Source organism: Pseudophryne corroboree, chromosome 5 (assembly GCF_028390025.1).
Source record: "Pseudophryne corroboree isolate aPseCor3 chromosome 5, aPseCor3.hap2, whole genome shotgun sequence".
Lineage (NCBI taxonomy): Eukaryota > Metazoa > Chordata > Amphibia > Anura > Myobatrachidae > Pseudophryne > Pseudophryne corroboree.
Genome location: NC_086448.1, coordinates 2,263,531 through 2,278,627, shown reverse-complemented (window position 1 = coordinate 2,278,627; position 15,097 = coordinate 2,263,531). Strand labels below are relative to the sequence as shown.

The 15,097-nt window shown below is 44.5% G+C and overlaps 1 protein-coding gene across 1 annotated transcript in view; it reads left to right on the top strand.

The window, feature by feature from the left end:
• The first annotated feature begins 14,498 nt into the window (after positions 1-14,498).
• Positions 14,499-15,097, top strand: part of MFSD3 (major facilitator superfamily domain containing 3) — a 136,877-nt gene continuing 136,278 nt past the window's right edge. The window contains exon 1 of the mRNA XM_063921052.1: positions 14,499-14,581. The gene's annotated coding sequence lies outside the window, so the exon portion shown is untranslated. The remainder of the gene's footprint in view (positions 14,582-15,097) is intronic.

Here is a 15,097-nt window from a genome sequence, read left to right as displayed (position 1 = left end):
TATTATAGGTACTATGACCCTTGAATCAAATTATATGTGTTGTTAGGCTGAGTGCCCAATGGCGCTTTGAAGTCACTGATCAGTTGTACTAGATAGGCTTACTGAGGGTACTGTAAAGTGCAATATTCCAATAGAAAGCTCCCCCTCAGTTTGGGCGCTGTGACCCCTCAGTTATGTGCACTCATATGCTTGTACAGCTATGAGTCAGTGTTTATCCTCACTAGTGATCTCAATGTAATTAGCTGTTCTCAATCAATTTACAGCAGGTAATATCTGAAGTCAGTCTCACTTTAAGTGAATAATCTGTTTGGGCGCTATGACCCCTCACTTATATGCATTCATATGCTTATACAGCTATAGATCAGTGCTTCTCCCCACTAGTGATTCAATATAATTAGCTGTTCTCAGTCGATTTACAGCAGGTAATTAATAAAGTCAATATCACTTTAAGTGAGTAATCACAATGTTCATTAGTTCAAAAACTTTATGAAAGGAATCGAGACCCTTCTCTTTCCATAAAAAGCAACGATGGTGGGAATGTTGGGTTTCCCCATAATGGAATATATTGGGAAAAGCGGGGATCACGGTGACATAGTTTGTTAATAGTTAACCATGCGGAAAAGGTGTCTCTAAATAGGATATGGCTTTTTATTGGTGCAGGTATCCGAGCCGGGTGCCAGTGCAGGAGTGCACTAGGAGCGTATGGAGAAAATATCGCTACTTCTAAGTCATAATCAATATATTGTGATGAGCAATGGAGCCAGTCAGCAATATATCGAAAATGAACTGCTAGAGAATATTCCTGAACGTCAGGAGCTGCAAAGTTTCTGTCTGGCTATTCGTGGTCTTTTAACTTGCCAAAGAAATCTCGAAAAGAGTGCCTCAAGCTTGAGAGTATCAGCACGGGTCAATGAAATAGGGAGCATTTGTATAAAATAAAATAGCTTGGGGTAAATAATGCACTTAATCACTTCAAGTCTGCCTAAAAGAGACAGAGGTAGATCCTTCCAAGAGTCTAATTTGAGGGCTAAATTGTCTATAACCGGGGAATAATTAATTTTGTAAAGATTAGATAGATCAGAGCAGACATATATACCTAAATATTTAAAGTGTGAATGTGTCACTTTAAAAGTAGCAATATCTGGGTGGGAGAGTAGGGATGGGACAGATTACCCAATAGCAAAAGTTCCGATTTATTAACATTGATTCTGTAACCGGCTATTTTCCCAAAGGAGTATATCAATTGTAATAAGGAAGGTAATGATTGTTCTGGATTTGTTAAGAATAGAAGGGTATCGTCAGCAAACAATGCAATTTTCAAAATCTGTGAGTCAATGGTAATTCCGTGTATATGAGGTGAGTTACGTATAGCTATTGCTAGGGGTTCAATCGAGAGATCAAAAAGGAGGGGGGAAAGGGGGCAGCATTGTCTCGTCCCCCTTTGCAATATGAAGGGGGCGGAGAGAAGACCGTTACATCAAATAGAAGAAGAGGGTGAGGAATATAAGATGCGTAGAATTGAAATAAAAGTATCAGGAAAACTGAAATTATGTAGGGTTTTAAAGAGGAAGGGCCACAGTAAAAGGTCAAAGGCCTTTTCTGCATCAATAGATATTATGAGAGCAGGGTGAGAAGTATCAGAGGAATTCGAATTAGCATGCTGGATGACCGAGAGGACCCGCCTGAGGTTTACAACCGAGTGGCGACCAGTTATGAAACCGGTCTGGTCCTTGTGAACAAGAAGTGGCATAATTGGTTTTAACCTTTGAGCTAAGATAGAGGTAAAAATTTTGAAGTCCACATTTAATAGTGATATAGGCCTATATGAGCCCGGTAAGGAAAGGTTTCGACCTGATTTAGGTAGGACTTTGATCACTGCATCTGTAAATCTATCTGGAAGGGGTATCTGTTCTTAACTGTAATTTCGTTGAGGCCCCGGTAGTCAATGCAAGGCCGTAGGCCTTAGTCGTAGCCGTACGACTAAGTCGTAGCCGTAGTCCTTCTTCTTAACAAAAAACCCCCCTGCCCCGCTGGAGAAAAGGAAGGGCGAAGGAACCCTTTGACCAAATTCTCCTGTATGTACCCAGACATCGCTTGGGTTTCTGGGAGAGATAAAGGGTACGTTCGGCTTCTGGGAGATGTTTTACCAGGCAGTAAATTGATATGACAGTCCCAACTTCGGTAGGGAGGCAAGGTATCAGTCCCTTGCTAACTGAACAATGGCTGATAGGCATCTGGGAGATCAGTGGAGTGTAGGGTAGAGAGTGGCTTGACGGTGGATAAACAGCTTTGAGAACACGACTCCCCCAGGCGAGTACATCCATAGTTTGCCAATCCAAGTGGGGGTTGTGCTCCTGCAACCACGGGAATCCTAGGATTATTTTTTGAGAGGCTTTGGGAATTACCAGGAAAGAGAGAACTTCAGAATGGAGAATACCAGCTTTCATCTTTAGAGGAACTGTACGGTGGGTGATGATCCCTTCAGGGATATAACTTCCGTCAACCGCGGTGATAGAGATAGCTCACTCCAAACGAGTGGTTGGTATTTCAGACTGTCGGACTAGGGTGGAAGTAATTAAACTTTCTGCAGCTCCAGAATCCAAAAGTGCTGTAACATGGAAGGAGGTAGAGGGAAGTTCCAGACATACAGCCAACAGTGATTCCTTCCTGGTAACTTGGTTGGGGAATGCTCCTAGCTTAACCTCTCCTGCGTAAGCTAGGAGCGGGAGTTTCCCGGTCGTTGAACACAAGACTTAACAAAGTGGTCGGCTGTCCCACAATACATGCAGAGGTTTCCCTATCTGCGTCTTTGACGTTCCTCATTGGTGAGACGAGAACGGTTGACCTGCATGGGTTCTTCAGTAGACGGTGAGGATGGTCTAGGAGTGGGACAGGCCTGGGATTTGGGTCGCTCGAACCTTGTTCTCTCAAGACAGCGCTCCTTGTATCTTAGGTCCATCTTGTTACATAAAGAAATAAGCTGATCAAGCTTAAATGGCACATCCTGTGTGACAAGGTCATCTTTAATTTTGTCGGAGAGGCCGTTCCAAAAGACGGCAATGAGAGCCTCTTCATTCCAGCCCACTTCGGAAGACAGAGTACGGAACTGGTTCACGTACTGGGTGACGGAACTGGTTCCCTGACGCAGAATCTCCAAAGAGGCAGAGGTGGTCCGGCCTGGCTCGTCAAAGATTTTATGAAAAGTTGCCAAGAATTCCGGGTAATTCGAGAGTATGGGATCAGTTCTCTCCCATAAGGGTGAAGCCCAATCCAGAGCTGGTCCGGTCAGAAGTGAAATGATGTATGCTATTTTGGTCCGATCAGACGGAAAGTTAGCTGACTGAAGCTCAAACTGGATCTCGCATTGATTGAGGGACCCTCGGCATTGCTTTGGACTACCGTCAAATTTACTGGGTGGCGGTAGTTGTAAACGAGGAACTGGAATCGACACTAGAGGATTAGGTGCTGGTGGATTGAAAGCTGGAACTGGAGTCCGAGATGTGGAAATGGCTGTGTGAAGAGAATCCAAACGTGTGGCCATATTCTGCATAAACTGTACAATCTGTGCCTGCATGGCCTCCTGTTTATTTAGACGAGACAGAATATCCACAGAGGCATCGCCCCCGGTAGCCTGCTCACTTGCCGGACCAACTGGGCCAGTGCTTACTGTCACGCTCGGCGTAAGTTGGGGTTCCGACAACCGAGTTTTGGCTGAAGGGACCGCTACCTTGAGGAGAGTAAACGAGGTGGCTGAATGTAATTCCTCCTCAAGGGGTGGAAGCCTAACTGAGTGTTAATCGTTGGCCAGAGGGCGTAAAGAAAAGGAGGACTTCGTAGGAAGATAACTGTAGTTTTAATGAATAATCAGGCTGTACACAAATATTGGAGCAATTGAAGAAACTGGAAAAATTAGAGTCTATGGTTAAATGACTTGAATAGTGAAGCTGCAGAACTCTGGTAAAGAAGAACTGAAGACTGTGTTTTATGATTAAAAGACGAGGCTGAAGAACTTGAACTTTGAAGAAATGAAGACTGTGGTTTGTAATTGAAAGACGAGGCTGAAGAACTTGGACTTTGAGGAAATGAGGACTGTGGTTTGTGATTGAAAGACGAGGCTGAAGAACTTGGACTTTGAAGAAATTAAGATGTCTGCGGGAACCGCCGTTAGCACCTGTAGTTCCTATACGACCTGGGACCCCGTGAGCGCTTCCACGAGTGGCAACAGACTTACACAGCAGGACTGCAGCAGCGTTTAGGTAACCGATGGATGAGAGCAACCAGGCCAGGGAACCAGAAGTAACCTGAGAGCACAGAGCTGGAGAATCTTTCACAAGGAGGTAACATGAAGCACTGGCATTCTCCCTCTGAGCCAGCCCCCTTTTGTAAGGGGAGAACACGCAGGATTGGCTGGACACAGATTGGGAACTTCATTGGTAACACTCTGGTCTCCAACATGACTGCCCCCAGCACAGGAGACATACTTAGCTGTTAGCACACAGCTTTAGCCGGCTTCTGTCTCTGACACACTATACTGTGTCACCACTAGAGGACCTTACCGCAGCGATCCCCACCACAGCGCCCGGCTCTCCAGACCCTTGGCAGCCGCACATCCGTCCAGAAGGACCCGCCGCCAGCAGCTCCCTGCCGCCGCAGCCACGCCAACCAGCGGGATGGTAACCCGCGGGAGCACCCGCCGGAAGTAAGGCTCCGGAGTCTGACATCGTAGTGTGGGTTAGACTGTAGAGTGGATGACGATATGTAGGCGGCAACTGGGGGGTGGCTACAAAAACACATCAGGGCTATTATTTTGGTCAGAAGCCATTAACCTACCAGTATGTGTGGGGGCGGGAACTGGAGCACCCATGAGAAACCACACAAACATGGGAAGGACATACAAACTCTACACCTATAGAGCCCAGTGCTGTGAGGCAGTAACCTAACGATTGCACCGCCATACTGTAAGACACATTGGAATTATCTCCCCAGTACCCGAGCGCCCATAATCCTATGAATCGATCTCAGTGAGAATAGTACCATGTTTCCCCCGAGTCCCGGAGCCTAGGGTGCTACGCTAATAATGAAAAATACCTCTCTTCCTAGTGATGACATCACAACTCACTGTTTATACAGGTAATTATCATCTATCCATATCTGCACGGGTGTAACAAAGCTCAGCGCGGTTCCTCCTCCGTCCTACTTTACTGATTGATAAAAGTGCTTCCAAAATACTGTAGTAACAAGGGGGAGAATTCAGTTATGGTCAAATTGCTTTTGCCGCAGTGTTTAAAATCCGAGAGTGACAGGCAGATTCCGCCGGCCAATGCCCCATGTGTCTAAAAGTGCTCGCTAGCTATGGGGCAGCCAGTCCTTTTAAGCAAGACCAATATCCCGGCGTTTGGATCTCGGTGGTGAGAATACCGATGCCGGGATAGAGACTGAGGACAGCTGCGCCAGGGCTATTCACACACATGTGTGTCCATGACACCCATAGAGCAGGTTTAGAACCTGTGGCGGGCCACCGAGCCCGCTGCAGGCATTCCGGCGGCCATGATCCCGGCTTCTGTATACTGACCGCTGGGATTCTATACTTATCCCGCCTCATATTACTTGGGAACCACATTATGGGCCACAGACTCTGTGTCTGTTCCACAGTAATCAGCCGTCCTTCCACAGTAATCAGCCGTCCTTCCACAGTAATCAGCCGTCCTTCCACAGTAATCAGCTGTCCTTCCACAGTAATCAGCCGCCATTCCACAGTAATCAGCCGTCATTCCACAGTAATCAGCCGTCATTCCACAGTAATCAGCCGTCCTTCCACAGTAATCAGCCGTCATTCCACAGTAATCAGCCGTCCTTCCACAGTAATCAGCCGTCATTCCACAGTAATCAGCCGCCATTCCACAGTAATCAGCCGCCATTCCACAGTAATCAGCCGTCCTTCCACAGTAATCAGCCGTCCTTCCACAGTAATCAGCCGCCATTCCACAGTAATCAGCCGCCATTCCACAGTAATCAGCCGTCATTCCACAGTAATCAGCTGTCCTTCCACAGTAATCAGCCGTTATTCCAGTTAATCAGCCGTCATTCCACAGTAATGAGCCGTCATTCCACAGTAATCAGCCCCCATTCCACAGTAATCAGCCGTCATTCCACAGTAATCAGCTGTCCTTCCACAGTAATCAGCCGTCCTTCCACAGTAATCAGCCGCCATTCCACAGTAATCAGCCGCCATTCCACAGTAATCAGCCGTCCTTCCACAGTAATCAGCCGTCCTTCCACAGTAATCAGCCGCCATTCCACAGTAATCAGCCGCCATTCCACAGTAATCAGCCGTCATTCCACAGTAATCAGCTGTCCTTCCACAGTAATCAGCCGTTATTCCAGTTAATCAGCCGTCATTCCACAGTAATGAGCCGTCATTCCACAGTAATCAGCCCCCATTCCACAGTAATCAGCCGCCATTCCACAGTAATCAGCCGTCATTCCACAGTAATCAGCCGTCATTCCACAGTAATCAGCCGCCATTCCACAGTAATCATCCCCCATTCCACAGTAATCAGCCGCCATTCCAGAGTAATCAGCCGCCATTCCACAGTAATCAGCCGTCATTCCACAGTAATCAGCCGCCATTCCACAGTAATCAGCCGTCCTTCCGCAGTAATCAGCTGTCATTCCACAGTTAATCAGCCGCCATTCCACAGTAATCAGCCGTCCTTCCACAGTAATCAGCCGTCCTTCCACAGTAATCAGCTGTCATTCCACAGTTAATCAGCCGTCATTCCACAGTAATCAGCCGTCCTTCCACAGTAATCAGCTGCCATTCCGCAGTAATCAGCCGCCATTCCACAGTAATCAGCCGTCCTTCCACAGTAATCAGCCGCCATTCCGCAGTAATCAGCCGCCATTCCGCGTCATCCTGCATGTATAATATGTGACATCACCTGGGGAGGTGAAGGGTTACCTCTTCTGTCTTTGTACATATTACTTTTTATATGATCAGTTTCCTTATAATAATTACAGTGTAAAAGTGAATATTTCTATTTCCCTAGTGAAGGGTTAAAACATGCTTTATGAACTCTTATGTGTTTGCAATGGATGCTGCTGCCCTGTGTTAGATGCCTTTGTCTCTCATACAGATACCAGGCTTGTGTGGGTCTGGCATCCAAGGTCAGCTCTCTACTAGATGAAACCTGCTTTTTCTACTTCTGTGTGTTACTAAAAGATCCTTTGTTAAGTTTCGTCTGATGCAACATATATAACATCTGCCTGGCAACTGCTATATCCAATTATGTTATGTCAAGTATTAACCACCCCTACGTACCCCACCCAGGCACCTACCCCTAAGCCAATGAGCCCTTTTACACTTGTCAGTTCCACCCATATGCATTGTCTTATATACTCTTGTTAACTTTATAATAAACAGTGTGAATTTTAACTGCTTGTGTGTGCATGTACCTAGTGGTTAAAAGTTTACACTCCAGACGTCTGTAAGGCCATCACATCGAGGGTTAAAGAAAATAAGGTCAAATCCTTTCAGCTGGGGGTTATGTCCGGGATTCAGTGATCGTCCCCGAATAATAAAGATAGAAGATTTATTGTCTGTCTTTGCTATGCGGGATTGCGGTCATACACTGAAGCTGAATCCGTGTCAGTGTTCCGGGAACACGTGACAAGGTAATATTTAAGTCCGGGACTTAATATTACGAAGTTTTTAAAACAGGTATCAGGGATACCATAGAATCTTTAATGTCTGGGACTTAAAGATTCGTCTGAGAAGGGACCAGGGGTCCAAGCGCACTTCTCCAAAGACGTTAGTATCTGGGATACTTAAAAATAGACCTGGGAGTCTATACGTAACGTAGAGAATACCCCGATTTGATCGCCTATATATTTTTGTATGTTTGTAGTGAGATAAGTTCTTATATTTGGTCCAGACGGCTGGTAAGTTTTCGTCTGCCAGATATCTTTACTCAAACACTTTTCTTGCTTCCTGTCTAAAACGCTGTATTTTTTCTGACATCTTGTACGAAGGTAAGCGTACCCGTCAAAAGATTTCATGTTCTCATTATACAGATAATATTGTGATATTGTCAACGACTAATTAACTGGTGTTAGCTAATGCATGCATAGAAAGTTTTTGTAAATTGCATTTTTTTTTGTTGTGAAATTTCATAGAAAGTCTTTTTGTTGTGAAATTGCATAGAAGGTTTTTTTTGTAAACTGCATTTTTGTTGTGATATTGCATAGACAGTTGTTGTGGGTTGTTGTGGAAATTGCGTAGAAAGCTGGTGTAGATTGCATTTTTACTATGGGAGGGACCTATGTATAAGTAGAGTGTCGTATATTTTAGATAATTTTCTTTTAAAAAGTTGTACTGTTGATTTATATTACTGTCTGACAATGGGCTCTAGTCAGAGTAAAAAAACTGCATATCCCCCGCCCCTCCCTGGTGAGACATGCAGGATGTATGTTGCCCGTAACTCTACCTCAGAGTATTATTTAGTTAACCCATGGGTGGATAATTTAGCGGGATGGACAGAGAAAGCAGGACGGGACCCATTCCTACGGGAAGGCAGTAATTACCTTTTCTATATGGAGATTTAAGAAAAAATGTCAGTTTCCAATAGCACAGAAGCGAAGCTGCAGAGGAATTGTAAGTCTTTGAAATCCCTCTCGCCCCCCCCCCCCTTTTGCATTCCAATGTATCCTGCGCTCAGAGACACAAATCTCTTGGCAGCAGTAACCCTTTCACACTAAATGGGATCGCTTCCAACTTCACTGCTGGAGGGTGCGTCCACTAGCTCTATCCCTAACGCACCAATAACCCAGAGTTTAGATAATAGTAAAACACTGTCCCAAGCCCACCATTACCCTCGATGGCTGTATATCTTATTTACGCAAAACTTGCAAAGGACGCAGCTATACACATATGAAGGAAGTTTTTTTTGCCTGTGTTTTTTTTGCCTGTCGCTGTAGCTTGTAAAAAGAAACCTGCGCCCACTCATAACTATCAGAGCTCCAGACGCTTTGACAGACAGAACCAACCCCGCAGTCAGGGAACATTCCAAAGACCCCGCGCACTGACGGGGCCCGGAGGAGGGTATCCCAGCCTTTATTCAACTCTCCCGTCATAGTGAGATTCACCTCTGCTGCCACTTATTATAAATGGAAGTAAAATTCCCTTTTTAGTGGACAGCGGTGCAGCAGCCAGTGTTTTGTGTTCTGACTTATACAGGGATGTACTCCTGTGAACCCTGTTGCCAAAGCTGATGGTAGTTTGGGATTTGTACAGGATCTCAGAGCGATCAATCAGTTAATTGTCCCAATTGCACCAATTGTTCCAGATGTAAACTCACTCATTTCTGCAATCCCTGCAGATGCTGCGTTCTTCTCTTACAGATTTTCTGAGTGTTGAAGAATGCCTTTTTTTTCAGCATACCTGTAGATTCACAGACACAATTACTTTTTGCCTTTTCTTTTGAGGGTAAACAACTTACCTGGTGCAGATTATTGACGCACCTGTTGTCTCCAGGCCACATTGAGGCCCTGGCAACCTCACCATGGTTCAGTCCTGCTACAGTATGCAGATGATCTGCTGCTCTGTAGTAAAACTGAGGAGGCCTGCCGAGAGGATGGTGTTTCATTACTAAACTGGCTTTGTGAATGTGGACACAAGGTGTCCAAAATAAAAATGCAATGGTGTAAAAAGCATGTTGATTACTTAGGTTTTGTGCTCACTCAGGGAGAGAGAAAAGTCAGTCCACAATGCATACAGTCTGTATTGGGCCTGGTCACCCCAACTACCCAGAAGGAACTACTGTCCTTCCTGGGTATGGTAAATTACTGCAGACAGTGGATATCTGATTGCTCTTATTGTGATAACATTTTGAGACAAGCCACACTGAAGGACAAACCTAAAACTGTACAATGGTCACAAGAAATGTTAACTGCATATGAAAGTTTAAAATGTATGTTGATGAAAAGTCCGGCACTTGGCCTCCCCAGTTATGTACTACCTTTCCATCTATATGCAAGGGACAATTGTAAAACCATGGCGGGGGTGCTCACACAGTTTCATGGAGGGAAGTTGCGCCCCGTGGCATTTTTTTTCCAAAGTCATGCCAGTGTCTGTGCAAGGTATGCCTGCCTGCCTCAGGGCTTTGGCAGCCTGTGCAATGGTTGCAGAAATGGCCACTACCCTCACTTTAGGCCACATCACAGTACTCCACACCACACATGATGTCCTGGCAATACTTAAAGGCTTACACACAGCACATGTCAGCACAACGCCTTAGTGGATATGAAGTACTCCTTTTGAGTAACCCTACCCTTACCATTAAGTACACTGCTGGTTCTTCTGGCCCTGCACCCATTCTCAATGCCCTTTTAGGCTTGAAAGGTCCCGAGGATGAACCACCCGACCTACATGACTGTGCTGCTTCCATTGAAGCTGAAACTTCTCCCAGACTTGACATGTCTCCCGTTCCCATACCAGGCGCAGACATTGTTTTTGTTGACGGCTCCTGTAGTAGGCCCAATGACAATACATACCAGGCTGGCTATGCCATTGTCACCCTCCCTGATACTGTGTTGGAAACCCTACCAATACCTTATCAGTCCGCGCAAGCTGCAGAACTCATTGCACTCACTAGAGCATGTCCCTCCCTTGACAACGTCCATCTGCTCACTCAACTTCAAGCTGCTGCGACTAATACTGATCTCTCCGACTGGACTTACCCAATTCTGCAGAAAAAATCCTAAATCAGGATTAATCTGCAAAGAGGGGAAACCCTGTATACCCCAGTCCAGTGCCCCTTTGCTCGTTGCCCAGTGCCGTGGTGTTGGTCACCGTGGTGAAGCCACAACACTCCTCCTACTAACCAGTGATTTTTATGTTACTAATGCCAAATCACTTGTGGACCAGTATGTTAGCAGATGCATCACTTGCCTCAGGAACAACCCTAATAAAGCTAAACACCAGCATCTTGAATACCCCACAGAAAACTCTAGGTTACTCCCCATTTAAAATACTAATGGGCAGGCCTTTTCCCACACCTTGGGCTAAGAAACCATTAGTAATACAGGAGGGAGATCTAGAACTTATCAGAGAAGAGTATGTCAGGTCCCTGATAACAAAACTGAATGAAATTGAACATGAGGTTGTTTGTAAAAACCCTTTTGAATCCACAGGAACCTACACACCCCTTTAAAGTCGGAGACAGAGTCGTGGTGAAGGTGCTCCCCAGGAACAAGAGCCCAGGAGACTTCACCTATGGTCCAGAGACAGAGGTCGTAGCAGTTACCCGAACAGCAGTCCTGACAGAGGAAAGTCCTACCTGGATCCATGCATCCCGAGTAAAAAAAAAAAAAAAAGGGTTCCTAGACCAGACCTAGAGAGGGAAGCAAGTGATTCCAGTGAGGTACGAACCGGGGCAGACAGCCCTGACCTCCCACCTAGCGAAGAAAGAAGAACAGAAGAAGATGAGGAACCTGTCCCCTATCTTTATCCTGGGGACTACCTTGATAGCCCTACTGGCCCTCACTCACCACACAATATGTGAGGTTGATATTACACAGACTAATGGGATCCCCACCTTGTGGTACAATTCCTCCAATACACACGTAGCCACATATATCCTTGACTATTTTATGTTCCCCAAAATTGCTGATGACAAATATTATATACAACAAAGGAGGAAATCAGGAATGTCTGAGACAGTATATATTTGTGTTACTGACGAATGGTACTATGACAATAGATATTATGGATCTAATTGTAATTCCTGGGAAGCTGTGGGGTGGAATACAGGAGTAGATTGGAAATATGGCCCATCGTTTGCAAAGAATAGATGGAGCAAATATGGAGTACCCCTACTTTCTAGACTATCCATTCATAAGATGGATGAAGGCCCAAATTCATACAGGTTTAGACTAAACATAGTGAACCCTAGCAGAAGCGACAATGAGACTTATGTACTTGGTATATGGTGGCAAGCAGGGTATTATAGTGCAAGGCAAATGTTTTATTTATGGGATATGTATAAAAACCCAAAATACCAGCCTAAAATTGCTCCCCAAAACAAACCTTTAAAGCCCCATATTGCCACTTTTAAAGATATGGTGGCTATTACTAACCCTACCTTTGAAGACACCCTAGCTATTGAAACTGGTTTCTCTGACATTAATTTTTGGTTGGAATGGATGAAGTATAGTGCTAACAAACACAATAAAAGCAACTGTTATGTCTGTGGCAAATCTAGGCCCCACCTAGGTACAGTGCCCCTTAATATACCCCTAGAACAAGAAAATTGTTTTTTTCAGCCTTTTTAATGACACCAAAACAAATGACAGTCAGTGCGAAATGTGGAAAAGGGAATATCCCATATTGTCAAAAAATCCCAACCCAGGAAGCACCATAACCATATATCCTGGAAACTACACTTGTTATACATCTAACACCACAACAGGGAGAAATTTAAAAACCTTCCCACCAGGGTATTGTGCAAATAAAAGAACAACTGTTTTAGTCAACCAAACTAGATCATTAGGCGACATTTATTACATATGTGGGAAACTGTAAATAAAAACGTAGCCTGGATTAATTATATATATTATAATCAACAAAGATTTGTTAATGATACCAAAGATGCTCTTAAAGGTATAGCTGAACAGCTAGAAGCCACTTCCCAAATGACATTCCAAAATAGAATGGCCCTTGACATGATCCTAGCAGAAAAAGGCGGTACATGTGTTTACATTAGTAAGGTGGAAGGCTGTTGTACATATATTCCTGACAACACTGGTCCCAATGGTAAGGTTACTTTAGCCATAAACAAGTTAGAAACCTTATCCATAGAACTTAAGAAAAATTCAGGTATTGATAACCCATGGAGCCAATATTTTGGGTGGTTTGAAAATTGGAAACAGGCTCTTGTGCAAATAAGCATATTTAAACTCATAACTTTAATTCTTTTAGGCATTATAGTTTATTGTGTAATTCCCTGTGGAAAGAAACTTACCTCCAAAGGCATTGATAAGGCCCTGATGTATTATGACATAACCACCAGTCCTGTCACCTCCTCTGATAGTAAGGGACCCGACGATTATGTCCAATATCTCAAGAACTGGAGGAACAAGAAAGGAGCCTCACTCAAGAATCATGTCATATAATAATCATGATTCTAAGAGGGGATTGAAGGGTTACCTCTTCTGTCTTTGTACATATTACTTTTTATATGATCAGTTTCCTTATAATAATTACAGTGTAAAAGTGAATATTTCTATTTCCCTAGTGAAGGGTTAAAACATGCTTTATGAACTCTTATGTGTTTGCAATGGATGCTGCTGCCCTGTGTTAGATGCCTTTGTCTCTCATACAGATACCAGGCTTGTGTGGGTCTGGCATCCAAGGTCAGCTCTCTACTAGATGAAACCTGCTTTTTCTACTTCTGTGTGTTACTAAAAGATCCTTTGTTAAGTTTCGTCTGATGCAACATATATAACATCTGCCTGGCAACTGCTATATCCAATTATGTTATGTCAAGTATTAACCACCCCTACGTACCCCACCCAGGCACCTACCCCTAAGCCAATGAGCCCTTTTACACTTGTCAGTTCCACCCATATGCATTGTCTTATATACTCTTGTTAACTTTATAATAAACAGTGTGAATTTTAACTGCTTGTGTGTGCATGTACCTAGTGGTTAAAAGTTTACACTCCAGACGTCTGTAAGGCCATCACATCGAGGGTTAAAGAAAATAAGGTCAAATCCTTTCAGGAGGATATACTGCATAGGTGTAAGACATACGTACCTACCTGACCCTCTCCATGAGGGAGAAAATGCTCTGTTCCTGGACTTTCCTGGTAATGTATGATTGCCATCACCTGTGGTGAGCTAGTTAATTGATAAGAAAGGTGTTTCACCAAAGGTTACCAGGAAAGTCCAGGAACAGAGCATTTTCTCCCTCATGGAGAGGGTCAGGTAGGCAAGTATGGTGTAAGATCGTAATATTCCTGTAACTTCCATCTGCTCCCATTATAGTCAATGGGCATTCCGTGTCGGCAGAGCAGGGTGTCTCCTCCCTGTGACTCTGTATGTATATTGTACCCAGTCTGGGGTAAGAGCTGGAGAATGAGGAGCCACACTGACAGGCCATACACTACAATGGCCTCACATAGGAGAACAGCCGCCATGTTCCTGTCACTGCTGCTCTCCATGTCCCTGCACAGCCTGGCCAGCAGAGGGCACACAGGGTGAGGAGGAGGACCTGCTGCTGCTGCTCTCTGCTACCGGGAGTACCAATATGGCCGACCTCACAAACATGGCTGCTCCGTGTCACACGACCGCCTCAGTCTGGGTGTACTAAGATGGCCGACCTCACACGTGGCTGTCCCGTGTCCCACGACCGCCTCAGTCTGGGTGTACTAAGATGGCCGACCTTACCCACGGCTGTCCCATGTCACACGAGCGCCTCAGTGTGGGTGTACAAAGATGTCCGCACTCTGAGCCGGCGGATGCGTCACGTGACTCACATAGACATGGCTGACTCCTGAGTCTTCTGCACATAGAACAGCACAGGTATCGTCTCCTGACACTGCTTCCTGTATACTCTGTATATATATATCTATATCCTGTATACTCTGTGTGTGTGTGTGTGTATATATATATATATATATATATATATATATATATAGAGTGCCTGTATTATATATATATATATATATATATATATATATATATATATATATAAAATACACTGCTGTATGTGATAGTATACCTGTGGTTGTGACATCATTATATACAGCAGGTGTACAGTATCTATAGGGTACACTGTATGTGATAGTATCCCTGTCGTTGTGACATAATTATATATAGCAGGTGTACAGTATCTATAGGGTACACTGTATGTGATAGTATACCTGTGGTTGTGACATCATTATATACAGCAGGTGTACAGTATCTATAGGGTACGCTGTATGTGATAGTATACCTGTCGTTGTGACATAATTATATATAGCAGGTGTACAGTATCTATAGGGTACGCTGTATGTGATAGTATACCTGTGGTTGTGACATCATCATATACAGCAGCTG